This window comes from Pectinophora gossypiella, chromosome 20, assembly GCF_024362695.1.
Source record: "Pectinophora gossypiella chromosome 20, ilPecGoss1.1, whole genome shotgun sequence".
NCBI lineage: Eukaryota > Metazoa > Arthropoda > Insecta > Lepidoptera > Gelechiidae > Pectinophora > Pectinophora gossypiella.
In genome coordinates, this window is record NC_065423.1 from 3,913,209 (window position 1) to 3,928,851 (window position 15,643).

General features: G+C 38.8%; 1 protein-coding gene across 1 annotated transcript in view; it reads left to right on the forward strand.

Annotated features, from left to right (window-relative positions):
• The first annotated feature begins 15,407 nt into the window (after positions 1-15,407).
• LOC126375890 (uncharacterized protein CG3556) overlaps positions 15,408-15,643 on the forward strand; it is a 198,869-nt gene continuing 198,633 nt past the window's right edge. The window contains exon 1 of the mRNA XM_050022973.1: positions 15,408-15,543. The gene's annotated coding sequence lies outside the window, so the exon portion shown is untranslated. The remainder of the gene's footprint in view (positions 15,544-15,643) is intronic.

Here is a 15,643-nt window from a genome sequence, read left to right on the forward strand (position 1 = left end):
TTAGGGCTCTGTTTGCGATATTTGCAGAACAGATTTGGGGTCTAGGGCGGGCGGGGGTTACTAATCTCTTCGAACGAAGCACTCGTATAATTACGATAGAACTTCACTTACAGGTAAGTTCGTTTAACCGTTAATTATACTTCGTGCTTCGTTCTCGAGATTAGTAACCTGTAAGATGATAAGCTTGAACACAATGTAGATGTTGAGAGCAGGTTCGGGAAATATCGCAGTAAAGAAAACTATAACGAAATGTAGATGAAATGTATAATTGTCTAGTACTTATTATTATAATGTGTCTAGATGATTACAAACTAAATAAAATTACAAATTATTATTTAATATAGCACGAGCCAACTCTGCCTCGTTTGTGGTCATGATGGTTCTATTGTAGAATTTTCCAAACGTGGTGGAGTTTTGACTCCAACTAGCAGTTTTTCGAATCTGGTCAATGCTAACCCCTGCGCTGTATGCCTGGGATGTGGCAGCGTGGCGCGTGCTATGTGCTGAAAAGATTGACACATCCACACCAGAATCTTTCAGTGTAGACTTAATCCAACGACTGAGTGTTTGTGTGGTGACGGCTTTATGAGGCCGCTTAAAACTGATAAAGAGGTAATCTGACTCTCTAATTGAGGCCGTTCTATTTATGTAGCTAATTAATGACTTGGCTGGGCAAATCCCAGGTTTTTGCAGAAAGAAAGGTAAGGTAAGGACTGGATTATTCGTACCGACTTTCGAAGTTTTGATGAGATCTGAAATTTTGATAACAATCTTATCTGGAAACATCTTAATGTTATAAATATTTATTTTCGACAGGGTTTGTACCCTATGGGCGGTAACCAGTGCCAGTAATGTTACACATTTTTTTGCAAGTTTTTCCATTGATATGGCCTCGTTAGGGTACAAGAGAGCCAGGTAATCTAGCACGCACCCAGTGTCCCAAGTGATATCGTACTTGGGAATAGTAGGTCTTAGCCTAAACACACCTTTAAAGAACCTTTGAATACGATAATCCGTCGATATATTGGGTCCTAAAATTAAGGACAAGGCTGCTCTACAGCAATTTAACGAACCATATTGATTGCCACTATTATATAAATCAGTAAGGAACTCCATGACTTTAAATATTGATGCATCGTATAAAGGTGTGTTATTTTGTTTACAAAAATCATACCATTTATTAATATAGGTGTTGTACTGTTTAAAAGATGAATCAGCTAAAGAACTAATCATTATATCTACTGCCGAGGCTGGTACGGACCGTCGCAATAGTGCTGCCCGGATAATATTCCGGCAGCCAGGGTAAGGTTCGAGTGAATAGAATAGAATAGAAAAAGTTTATTATAAAAGGACGCCACTCACAAAAAAAAAGACAACAACATCATATCAAATTTCCACTAAATCAATTACAAAAAAGCAAGACGGATGTTTGTCGAAATGACCATAAGGTGGTGGTGGACGTCCTGAGATAAAAGGGCCTCACTCAGCACAAGTCGCGGCGTGAACCACGACGCTGATATTATGTGGACCCTGTTGGGTGACGCACGAACATCGTATTTCATAAACATGTGTTAATGGTGTATATATTCCAAAAAATGAATGAATGAATGGGAGTGAATGTTCCTCCTGCTGGAATGAGAAACGATTACATGGTCATTTGAACTGAACTCAAAAATATAGGACGTCAAAAGACTGTGGAAAATTGGGTACCAAGGTTGTGTGGGCCACAACGGGACGATCATGATACCGGTCGCTTTGTCGGCGATAATCTTGCGCAGTGTTTTAAGTATCATCGAAACCGGTGGGAAGGCATAAAAATATAGATTCTTCCAGCTTATCGTATATGCATCGATAGCGAAGGCGTCAGGGTCCCTGTGCCAAGATACGTACTTTTCACATTTCTTGTTCAGTCTACTGGCGAACAGGTCAATGTCTGGGGAACCAAACTGTGAAACTAACTGGTCAAACGTAAAGTTTTCTACCTCCCATTCTATGTCTGGATGTGAACGTCGGGATTCAGTGTCAGCTACGATGTTTTCTTTAGATGGGACATATGAAGCCTTTATAAAGATTTTCCTATGTTCACACCATTGCCAGATCTGTCTAGCAATGTCAGTGAGATGTGGGAATTGAATCCCGCCCATGCGGTTAATGTAGGATAGCGCAGTAGCGTTGTCTATGCGAATTAAAACTTGACAATTTTCTAAATGTTTTGCAAAAATTTTAATCGCAAAGTAAGCAGCTAACAGTTCGAGATAGTTAATGTGCATCCCGCGCTCCGACTGTGACCAAGGCCCATTCGCGGTGTCACCCCCGCAGGCCGCGCCCCACCCCGTAGTTGAGGCGTCAGAAAATATTTCAACCGCGTAACAGTCGTCTCGAATACGGTGCGCAGGGCTCTCTATAGCACGTAGCCACCATTGAAAGTCCGAGAGTAAGTTTTCCGGGATTGTCATATACCTGTCATAGTCATCATGAGGTTGTAAGTTTAAATACTTACACCGTTCTAACTGTTTTGTATATAACATTCCATATTCCACTGCGGGACACGCAGACACAAGAAGTCCTATAAGTTGAGCAAATTTTCTAATTTTACACCTAGTAATGTTTATGATTTTTTGTAACTCTGCTTTGATATGTGTTTTCTTTTCGGGGGGCAAAGTTATTTGCATAGTATGTGAATCCAAGATGAAGCCTAAAAATTTACATGATTTTGAAGGGGTCAACTGACTTTTTTCCCTATTGATTATAAAACCAAGAGCGGTAAGTAGATTAATAGTTGAGTTCACGTTGTAAGAGCATTCAAGATATGATCTTCCTAACAATTGAATATCGTCAAGGTATATTGTGGAAATATGTCCAGCTGCTCTAAGTAGACTGATTACAGGCTTCATTAACTTAGTAAAGATGTAAGGCGCTGTGTTCAACCCAAATGGTAGTACATTAAACTCGTAAAGTTTATTGTTCCACATAAATCTCAAGTATTTACGAGAATCTTCGTGAATTTTTATTAAGAAATAGGCGTCCTTTAGGTCGACAGTGGCCATAAAACAGTCCTGTGACATTAGTTTAATTGATGTACGAATATCTTCTAGCTTAAAGTGACTTGTGTCAATAAACTTATTCAAGTTCTTTAAGTTTAATATAAAGCGCATTTGACCATTAGGTTTTGGGCGCAGGAAAACACTAGATATAAATTTATTGTCCTTCGCAGTGTTCGCATGCTGAAATGGCGCCGATACCTAGTAGGCTATTAATAGCCTCTTCAAAGCATTGTATTTCACTGCTAGAGTAGTTTGGGATCGGTTGTACATAATGTTGCACGACTGGTCGGGCAAAGATAATTTTATAACCTTGAATTGTATTCAAAATATTATGGTCGGAAGTGATAAGTGACCACTGCGAGTAAAACTGTGCTAGTTGTCCAGCGTACAGTACCGGGTCTAGCGGCGGCGGCGCGGCGGCGACGACGGCCTGGAGGCGGCGGCGCGCGTGCGGTTCGCCCACGTCGTCGTGGCAGGCTCGCGGTTCTTCTGAGCCCCGGCTCCCGTCGGCCTGCGCTGCTGCTGCGGTGCTGGAGCTTTCCAGTTTAAACCTTTGTTTCCCTGAGGTTTCTGCGTTTGAACAGCAGATTTTTTCCCCACCTTGTTTATCACCTTAAGCTCGGCGCCCGATTTGTTTACTGCCTTAGCCGCTTTCAAGGTATCGGTTAAGTTTTCTCCGAAGAGATATTTATCCACTTTGGAAGTACTTAAGTTTTCTTTTAGATCCTTTTTAAGGGAAAACATTGCGAAGTTTCGTCTAGTGATGGATTCTGCATATTGGATGTCGCATAATAGGCGAGCAGTGTCCATCAATTTCTTAATGAGTTCGTGATCCTTATTTTTGACACTACTTATGTGGTCAGTCATTGCGGCCCCAAGGACTGTAATAGCCGTGGCGAGTTGTTTCTGCCGGGCTTCAATAGCCTTATCCCTCTTGTACATACTATCGGGCAGAGCAGCTTTGATTTCGGCGTTGAGTATAGGCGCGCCGATGAGGCCGCAGTTACCCGGAATAGGATATTTGTCGACCAGTTCCTTCCGAACATTTTTATCTAACCCATTTGTCGCAAGGTGTTCGAAACGGGATGCTAGGTCCTTGTGTATATCCGGTCCATATTGTATGGTTGCAGAGGGGTCATCGCCGAGAATCTCTAACAATGCGCTGTCGAGGACGTTCTCTGCAGCAGGTGGGGTACTCGTGGTAGCCCGAGCTTCATCCACGGCGGCGGCGACGACAGTGGCGGTCGCGGTCCTTTCAGCCACCGCGTAGGACGGTCCCGGTTCGACATCAGAGTTGGGTCCGTGTAGAGTGACGATCAACGCCGTCCGGTCGCGCCGATTTTCTTCGCCTAGATGACAAAATTATACACGTATAAAGATACGCGTCGTAACTAGGGGGTGGTATGACTCCCACAGAATCATACGTCAGCAAAATCCGAGATTACGAGATAGTCCCACAGACGTCTCTGTACCCGAAAATTAATGTAAGGTGTATTTCCCATAGAAAAACACGCAAACATATTTTAATTCCTGAGGAATTATTCGTGTGAACAAAAAAGGTGCCTAAATATCTATACCTATACCGTACTCGTGGAGGACTCCCAGAGAGTCAACCGGTTGAGCATAGTAGGTATGTGGTTATAAGTATCTAGGTACTTATATAATATATAATTATATATTTGAATCTGAGCACGTTGTGGCGGTGGAAAAACTCCCAAAGAGTTATCCGATTGCCGATTGTGCCGTAACGAAATTTGAATTTAGAACAGGCAGATTGTTGGTCATGTTTTGACCTTGACCTTGTTTTATGCAGTGGCGAGATAAACACCTAAAGTGTCTGACGAAGCCGTACATAATAAAAATTTAAATATCGAACTTGACGAAAATTATGGAAGTTTGTACTAAATACCTTGTGGGTTCTTCGAAGTAGGCGATGGTTCCCGTGACGACGCTTCCGACGATGATGATTCAATAACTCGAGCACGAGGTCTTCGTGAACGCATTATCATGCGTTCTAATGTTTTTAGACGTTTGTTAATGTGATTCACGTCACCAATATCCTCACTGTGTCTTTTGGACATTATTAGTTAGTAAAACTATTGTATTCTAAGAGTTTTTTCTCGAATTATAGGTCAATTATTTGAACCGTGCAGAATGGCGGAGCACACAAAAGCGAATGAAGCGCGCGGAGACTATCCGAGTGGGGCAGACAATATAAGACTACCCTTTAAAAAAAAAAAAAAAAAGAATTTTGTTATTATTTTTTTTTCTATATGCTTTCAACTATGTGTGCAATGAATGGTGTCACTATGCGTTACTACATTGTGTTCAAGCTTATCATCTTACAGGTTACTAATCTCGAGAACGAAGCACGAAGTATAATTATTATAATTATTTATATATAATATATAATTGTATACCAAATACAATTGAGTAATTTAGCTGCTTAATATCACTTCTCAAACAGTTAATCCCATGCATTCATATCTTCTAAATAATCACTAACTTTATAATAACCTTTTTTGTAAAGTTTTTGTTTAACTACTGTCTTAAAACAGATTGTGGTGAAACGCGAGTTTATATTTATTTTTAAAAGAAAAACATTACACTAACAAATATTCTCATTTACATGACAAAAACAACAACAAAACAAAAATATCAAAAAATCATTCTCGTATTGATATTTATTTTGAAATGGCAAGTCGAAACTCGATGCTACCAGCGATGCAGAGCGCCATAACATAAACATAAAACGATAAAGATTTAAAGTTTCCGTAGATAAAATTTAACATCCACAGGGCTGCATATTTTCATAAAACAGTTTATGTTTTCATTCCATTTTGCAACGAAATTGGATATGTCGGATAGAATGGTGGAAATACGCAGTTTTTCACCGCGCGCTGAAAAATCGATACATATCTATGTGATAACATAACTGTATCTTAGTCATACTGAATTTATTACATCGCTTAGTTTTGGGTTGATATACCATAACATCATTAACAACATAGCATACGCTCGCGACTATATCCCAATTGGGTTTGTCATAGGTACAGTCATGAGCAATATAATGTACCCACTTTAGGACTCTGTCGCACTAACATATTTGACATTTATTGAGACTTACAATTTGTCAAAAAAGTTAATGTGACATGGTACCAAAGTGTATACATATTAATGCTCGTGACCGTCCATCGTGAGATGAATAGTCTGATTTTTATGTGCAATATCGTCCGCGCATGCTGTATCGGTAAAAATACACTCTTGTGATAAATGATATTTAAGATGATAATTGATAAAAATGATACAAAAAACGGCATTTGAAGGAAATGATATGAAACGACCGCTTTATAGAGAGCGTTTAATTGCACTGATTTTAAAGTGATATTATGATACATCAAACAATACTTAAATAAGATTCAGCAATAAAATAGTACGGTTGTCCGTACACATGCTATTTAGAGAGCAAATGTTTTGCGGTATCCCCTCCCTTACATCACTAAATTGGGGTTGTATTCAGTACAAGTCATTCCGTTTACAACGTCGTTGCGTGTTCACTCGTGAAATGCAAACCTGCCTTCTAGAGGCAGAGAGGTATCGATTTCCTTCCAATAATTTCGTTTTAGAAGTATCTTTGCGCTTTGAAAGGCACGTTATGCCCTTGGTCCAGGTTACTACTTACTGATGTCTAATCTAATCTAATCTAGCCTACAAGATCCCACTGCTGGTGTAAGTTCGTTTTTTATTATTTTATTTTACTTTTTTGCGCGCTACACTGCAGTTGCACAAGTGTACAATATCATCTGCCGTGAAGAGAACTTGTCTTGAAGAGATCGCTCTTAGCGATAAGGCCGCCTTTGCCCACCTGAGAATAAGTTTATCCCGTAAATGTCTTGTAAGTTTGTAAAAGTGTTTTATTACTATTGTATGTCGTTTCCATATCTCGGGCCTATGGAGTCTCGGAGATTTGGAAGGCGTGCGTGGGGCCGAAGCCAACACGTAGACAGTAAGACAATTTAATCTGAATGTGGTGTGACACGTTGTTATTATTACTTATTGTAGTTGTACTGGAGTACTGGATTAAAAGAAAAGAAAGGAAAACATGAAACAGTAGGACTAGGGCCCTGTGCTGGGAGGTTTTCTGGCCACGTCTTTCCCTCAGCGTTACAGATTCCGATGTGGTAGTAGTTTTACAGCTAGTTACATAATATGTAATTTAATTAAGTTTGACGTTCAAAAAGCGCTAACTTTGTAAGCCAATTTTGAAAAATAAATATTTTTGAATTTTTTTTTGAATTTTGAGTTTTACCGCAAATGGCTTTAGCTACTTACTTAGCCGGAATGTGTATTTGTTGAGATATGTGATGTAATGCTTAACAAAATAATATATACTTCTATTATTTTAAATTTCGCGCGAAAACATTTGGTCAAGTGAAATTTCGCCCAGTGACGTCACATTTCAATAAATAACGAAACTGTCAAACACTGTAACTTGAAACCTCGCAGATAGTTTTTGTTTATTTTGTGAAATGTGACGTCACACGAAGTATGCAATCAAGCAATCATGGCCGCCCGTGTTTCGGGTCTTGTAATATACTTACAGAAAAAAAACGCATTCTTATTTTGTAAAAATAAAATATTTAAAAATGGTCGTTATCATATATCAGGATAATAATACTAGCTACTTGACAACCCAGTCAAATGAGATACTTTTTACGAAACATCAAATCGAAAGTTTTCTTTGGAGTTTGTATGGGAATACTGTCCTGTGACGTCATCAATAAAAGTGGTCAAACATCGTACTCATTGTTATTTAATTCATAAATAAAATTCGAAAATAAGTCGAAAAGTAAAATAAGACTGATTTTTGAACATCTTAGACTGGCTTTTATTTCTGGATTAGCACTTTATAATGTATCTTTGACCCAGTCAAATACCCAATTATCGTTATTTTCTTGTTACAACTGTCAAGTAGTCAATAACGGGCGTGTATTGTTTCTGTGTCAGTTCAAGCTTTATTTACGTTTTGCCTGCAGCAAAGATATCGATAATACGGCCAAACTGACAGACGTCAGCTCTAGATGAATAATGTATTTACGTTGATATTTGCCAAACGACTCGGTGTTACGACGACAGTGGGCTTGCACAATACCTGATACAAAGCCACAGGGGGTTTTGAAACTTAAAAGCCTGATTTTTTTTAAATTGTAGATTTCACGCAACTTTAATTAAATTGGGAGCGCTGAGCACTCAGATTTCGGCTCAGGGTGTCTTCCCGGGAATTTATTTATTTACTATTATGATATATATTTTATTTACTTAAATGGGAATGTCGTAAATAACTACTGACAGAGGGTCTTCTGATTACTTATTTATTTATTTGTACACAATAAAACAGACACAAGGAACATACAAAGAAAACAGATAGTACAGGTAGGCTTATTACTTGTGCTTGTGGCTAACCTGTGTTATAGTTTGAACCTAAACCGTATTACCTAATCTTAAGCCATATGTCTGTAGCCTGTTGTGTATACTTAATAAATAAATAACCCCACCTCATTCGTTAAGGATAGTTAAAATTAAAATAAAGCCACCCGTTATAAAATGAGTATAGTCGCCGCCGTAGCGGGAGTCGACGTTCGGGGACTCACTGTCAAAAACACCTTGTTTTACACAGACACTACACATTGACGTTATCAAACACACGCATCTGTGTGTGTGACGTCTGACACCCAGATTGAAGACTAAAGTAAGACCGAGGGGGGTGAGGTAAACCTAGCTCAGCCGCTGGTGGGGAGCGGAGAGTTGCCGTTCTATCCGTAGTATTCCTTATTCTACGGTCCTAGTCAGATGGTGTAGGGTAAAGGAGCACTTTATGTCCCTTCCTATCGTACTTCTTTTACTAGTTTACAGTTAAACTAACAAGGGTTCGCAGCTCATTAAGAATTCTATTTTAATTAAGACTTTCCAACGCGCTAACTTTCAAGGAATTGTTAACACTTTTTAAACTTTAAATTGTAGGAGCGGTTAACGATACTTCTTTGTCTCCGTTCAATAATCTTCTGTATATAACCATAACTTATTATCTAGGGTAGATAGATGATATATATTAGAAAAGGTTTAGTACGATCTACTCTGAACGGGCGTGCGTGTATGAAACTTGATGAATGTAGAGGAAGCAAGAGAAGTGTCTTCAGGATCGAAGCAAATGGAATTCCATAGTCTCTGCTTACCCCGGCGGTAAATAGGCGTGTATGTATAGGTTTATATATAGTACGTAGTTGTTACTTTAGTCACGTCAGGGGCCTTTGACTCAATAATAACCCTGACACGAGGGTTGATGAGGTTCCGATCACGTCCCTTGGTTGTCCTAAGCTCAGTTTTCTTTTAGGGATACCAGCTGACTCATAATAATTTTGTCATAGCTTATAAATACATCTCCACCAACCCGCAGTGGAGCAGCGTGGTGGAGTATGCTCCATACCCCCTCCGGTTGATTAAGGGGAGGCCTGTGCCCAGCAGTGGGACGTATATAGGCTGTTTATGTATGTGTTTATGTTATAAATACAAAGTTGTAAATGTGAATGAATGTGTGTGAATGTGATGTGTTGTAATGTGAACTAATATTGTCATATAAGTATTTAAAACTTTTTTAGTACAAATAAAAATGATATTATTGTTATTAGCCCATAACCTGTTTGTTCAGAAACCTCTTTTGAAACAGAACTTTTCCATAGCAGGTAGAGAATCTGTTGTACCACCCTGTATAAATAATATTTCGTGCACACACCGTTGTACCGTATTGTGTAATTTATTGAAAGTCGATTTTACGCCCCACTTTGCCGTAAAGAAGCTACGGTTGGCAACAGTAAGCGTAAAACAACTCTTTCAAAGGTATTTCAATATTAACGTGAGGTACTTATTCACTGTGATACTGTACGTCGAGAATTAGAAAACGCTTCTCCAATAAAATACCTTTTGAGTTTGAGAGAAAAACATCATATAGATACAACCTAAGTACCTATTAGAATCATCATTAATTTAAGAGCCACGCTCTTGTCGGTGTAGCATTCTCCATGCTACTTTTTTAAGGAAAAATAGGGCAGTGGTTTCCCTCTTGCCTACCGCCCCGCAGTATACTCTCTCTGACGCGAGTGGGATGGCGCCCACTAGTGTATTTAAAAGCCATACCAAGACTCCTGTCCTGCGCCTCTGAATAGTACTGACAGTTAGTAGTGACAATAGAATTGAATATCATAATTAAAACATATAATAACGGGTTCTTACCGCGTTTAAATGGGGATATGAGACTCCCGATATTTCGACACTGTTGCAAGTGCCACGCGCGTTGTGTTTGTTAAACGCGGTAAGAACCCGTTATTATGTGTTTTAATTATGATAATAACCGCGTAAACTTAAAACAATGTATAGAATTGAATATGTTTAATTAACATAAAAACTTGAACTTGTATACATTATTAAAATAAATAAATCTTTATTGCACCAATATTATCAACGTTACAATACAGTAATGTCCCAGTAGATACTAATGAGTATTATTCGTAAAATGTTTGGTTACAATTGCGTCCATAATAGTGATAAAGTAATGAAGAACTATTCAGGCTCCGTTCCTCAAAAATAATATAGATGGCGCTTTATTGCTTTAACCTGCACTAGGGAATGCAATAACGACCATAACGACCTCCGTGGTCCAGCGGTTGAGCGTTGGGCTCACGATCCGGAGGTCCCTAGTTCGATTCCCGATGGGGACATATCACAAAAAATACTTTGTGGTCCCTAGTTTGGTTAGGACATTACAGGCTGATCACCTGATTGTCCGAAAGTAAGATGATCCGTGCTTCGGAAGGCACATTAAGCTGTTGGTCCCGGTTATTACTTACTGATGTAAGTACGTAGTCGTTACATGAGTCATGTCAGCGGCCTTTGGCGGCTCAATAGTAACGCTGACACCAGGGTTGATGAGGTTGGTACTCCACCTCACAATCCACACGATAGAAGAAGAAGGGAATGCAATCCCGATCTCGCGAGATCTCGTGTAATTTTTCGGGATCAATCCCGAAGCACAATATTATGACGAGATCCCATTCGAGATACTTTCTCATTTTGATGAATAATAATGGGTGGAAGGTGTAATTGTGCCTTGGTGTAATAAAAAGGGTCATCATTTATACCCAAAACAAACATAAAAGAAACTGTTATCCACGAAATTAGAAGATTAATTTAAAAAAAAAATTGTACATCGCCATCTATATTGTTTTTTGAGGTACGTAGCCTGCAAAGTCCCTTCTTAAGTATTAATTAGGTACTTTTTTATAAAAGTGGGTTTCTGTAGATATTCTCTGCATTTGTACTCTTCAGACAATATACTTTATGCCATAAATCCTTATAAATATTGACGTTTACATCGAGTAAATGATGTTGAATTGAGCCTTGAGACGAAGCAAGAGTCATAGTCTTGGGGGCTTTATTTTCAAAACTCCCTCGGGAAATGCGCTCTTAAAGGCTATGTTGCGTAGATAACTCAAATGCTAAAGTGGTATGCCTCTCTTGTAAAAAATACATAGAGTAATGTTAAAATAATGTTGAGTTAAGAATCTACTAGCATTTCATTATACTTTCTTTCATTCGTTACTCCTCGTCTAGACTGGGGGTAAAAAAATAATAGAATTCTGCTGGTTTTCTTCCCGGGTATGTCGCAGAGGTCCAACAAAGACGGCCTGCCCTCGCGGCATGGCTACCGAAGGCGCGGCGCGAATTATATCGAGGGATTCAACCGGATTGCATTTCCTGAGTCAGACACAGTGTAAACACGAAGTGTCGTACGGTCACGAGCATTAATATGTATACACTTTGGTACCATGTCACATTAACTTTTTTGACAAATTGCACTGTAAGTCTCACTAAATGTCAAATATGTTAGTGCGACAGAGTCCTAAAGTGGGTACATTATATTGCTCATGACTGTACATACATAGGCTCACTACTATATCCCAATTAGAGTAGTCAGATGTACACCAATCGCAAGATGAAATAAGTACAGTCATAAGCAATATCATGTACCCACTTTAGAACCCTGTCGCACTATCATATTTGACATTTAATGAGACTTACGGTTTAATTTGTCAAAAAAGTTAATGTGACTTGGTTTCAAAGTGTATACATATTAATACTCGTGACCGTAACCACACACCTCATAGCTTTCTGTTAGGCCAACGTGATAGGTGAACCGTATCGCGCCGTCTAATAATGGACGAACCCACTGTGTGATATGAAGATGATATTATTATAAGAATAGTGATTATCTAGAAGATATGAATGCATGGGATTAGCTGTCTGGGAACTGATATTAGGCGGCCAAATGACTCGTATAACAGTAAATGATGTTTTTTTAAAAGAACGTCTAGGGCCCTGTGCCGAGGTTTTTCTTGTAGCTTCTTTTCCCCGGCTATACAGGTTGTGAGAAGCTGCAGTAGTTTCAGGCGGATGAGACGCTCGTTATGTAAAAAATACCTACTGAATAAAGATATTATTGAATTTGAATTTGATATAAAATTCGTTATAAGTACTTACAATAAAAACCCCACAAAACGAATTCCACGGTCTGTGGGAGCAGAGTTCGCTTAATAAAATTAAGTAAGTACTAATACACTGTTAATAAGAGATATTTTTAATAACATTTCTAAATAAAAAAATACGTACGAACTCCTACTGCTCTCCTGTCGTGTGTAATAGCCGGGACCAACGGCTTAACGTGCCCTCCAAAGCACGGAATCATCTTACTTTTTCGGACAATCAGGTGTATCAAGCCTGCATTGTCCTTACCGTACAAAAGACAGTCTAACAAATTGATTTCGATAATGTCCTCATCGGGAGTCAAACCCGGACCTCCACATCGTAAGCCAAACGCTCTAACCACTAGGCCACGGAGGCTGTTCAAACAAACCATTATTCTTATAAAAAGACAGCCAATTGTCGTGTTTTCCCCTCTTTCATTTCGCTGTATTTTTTCGTTTCGTTGCAGTGAAGTACTTATACTTGTTTTTGTAGGACCATAGAACTCGACGCAATAAAATTACATCGTTAGCAGCTCGAGCTGACTAGATCGAGACAAATAGATTAATGGAGATGAGCAAATTGGCATAGTTCATCCTCCGCCTGCATACCTACATGACTGTTGAGTTCATTCGCATTATTCGGATATATACGTACGTACGTAGGTAGCTATAACCTCGCATTCCATTTACGAAAGTCAAACTTTCAACACTAATTCATTTCGTAGAATGTTATAGGATCAAATAAGTTATAAAATGCTAATTTAGAAATACAAGCCAGTCTAACATGATCAAAATCTATATCATTTTACTTTTCGACTTATTTTCAAATTTTATTTATGAGTTAAATAATAACGAGTACGTCATTTGACCGCTTTTATTGATGACGTCACAGTACAGTATTTCCATACAAACTTCAAAGAAAACTGTTGTTTTGACGTTTCGTAAAAAGTATCTGGTTAGGTAGTCAATGGCCCCGATTCCTGCAAACACCGCCTAATTTTATTTTAAATTATATCCGTCATTTTCATATCCGTCGAAAAGGAAAGGGACGGATGATTCACAGCTCTTAATTTTAGGAAGAATGAGTAAATGAATGAATAACCCGGGCGAATCAAAAAGGTACGTCGCTGGTATGCAATCCGTTTGACGTGCTGTCTACTTAACTGTGTCGGGTTATTGACGGATGTAAAATTTTTAGACGGTTGGTTTAGATTTGTGCTTAAAACTGACGTGTGTTCCATAAATTTTATGCTTGTCGATTACCCGTCCCTTTCCTTTTCGGCGGATAAGAAAATGACAGATATAACTTAAAATAAAATTAGATGGTATTTACAGGAATTAGCACCAATAGCCTATTAAAGACACAGTTATTCTTCACGTCTCCTGTTATTCCCATGGAGTTTACGGCGCCACCGACTAAATGTATGCCTTTAAAGATAAAGGTAAAGAGGTAGCATTCAAGCCGATTTGAGCCCCAGTATCGGACTTGCACCAATGAGTTATTAATTTATCTTATGTGCAGTTTTCACTAACACAGTGGGCTCGACTATTATAGACGGCAAAACGGCTCACCGTCTCGTTGGTCTAACAGAAAGCTCAGTGAGTTACGGGTACTTAGTTCATCTTGTTATGTACGATGTTTAAAACATGACTGTGTTGCTGTGGTAGTTTCTTGTTTTTTATTCTACTCAACCATAACACCTTGCGAAATGACGTAGATTAAAAATTGAGGTAAACTTGTTGAAGGCTTAAATTGGTCTTCAACAAGTTAATCTATGATAATTACGTTGACATTGTACATAGTCGTTACTTGAGTCACGTCAGGGGCCTTTGGTGGCTTAATATAATAAAACTTACAATTGTAAATTACAATGACAATTTGATGTACATTGCGGAGTTAGTGATCACAAATATTTTGCAGTTTCATATTAGTTACGTAATGAACACTAAATTGTCGTTGTAATTTACAATTGTAAGTTTTATGAAACAGGCCCCAGGCTTGATGAGGTTAGTCATCCACCTCACAACCCACACGATAGAAGAAAAAGACCTTGAATAAATTTCTTATTTTTTATTATGATCTAACCCAGTAGGAATATAGGCGTGAGCTTATGCGTGTTATGTAGCGTTTATACAGCTGCATACATTTTGTTGGTGTACTGGTATCTTTGTGAGATACCCCTAATATCACAAACAAACAGAGAGCCAAATATAAGATGCCATCTGAGACCAGGGATACAGAAATGAATAGATTAAACTCACGCCAAGGCAGCCTTGCTAAGTGAGATATCTTTTGTGCTAATCGTTAGTCAGACGCTGTCGCAAGATGAAGTTATAATAATTCATTCCCACTGAAAATACGGAGCTTCCTGCCAACCAACGGTGAACCAGGGAACCGAAACGATCCCTTTGTTTCATTCGCTCCTGGTACTTCAGTCTCGGTAGAAGACATTTAGGTGAAAGACACTAGAACAGTGCTACTCAGTACAACTCAAGAGCGTATATTTAAATAAATAGCCTAACACTCAAAACCAATTTAAACAAACTTGTATCTTGAATTGAAGTCAAAACTTGGCTCAATTTTGCTCGCAAGAAATAATCGTCCCGCTTTATTATATGACAAAACGATTGCTATCTAAATGAATAAGGTCAAAACCGTCCGGTGGGTTTTATAGAAATAAAGGTTTTATTGCGGTCTACGAAGGGTTAGTGCAGTTGGAGGATGCATTGGGGGTGGCAACAACCCTCTAAATTTTGAAAAGCGTTTCAGTCTTCGCCGGTCCGTAGGCTTGCGTGGACGTCCCGCGCCGATCGCCGCGCAACATTTACGAAGTTCACCTTTTGTTTCCATTCCAAATTTAAAATCTGTGTTTTATTCTTTTGTTTCTTTTGTCGAAGAGCTTTGAGGACGACGCGACGTTCTGGTGAGTACAGTTAAATTTGAAATAAAATATTCATTCTTTTTGGAGCCGGCATTCGTTACGAATTCAAATGCTGGCAGTTAGACGTTTTTCTTGTTTTACG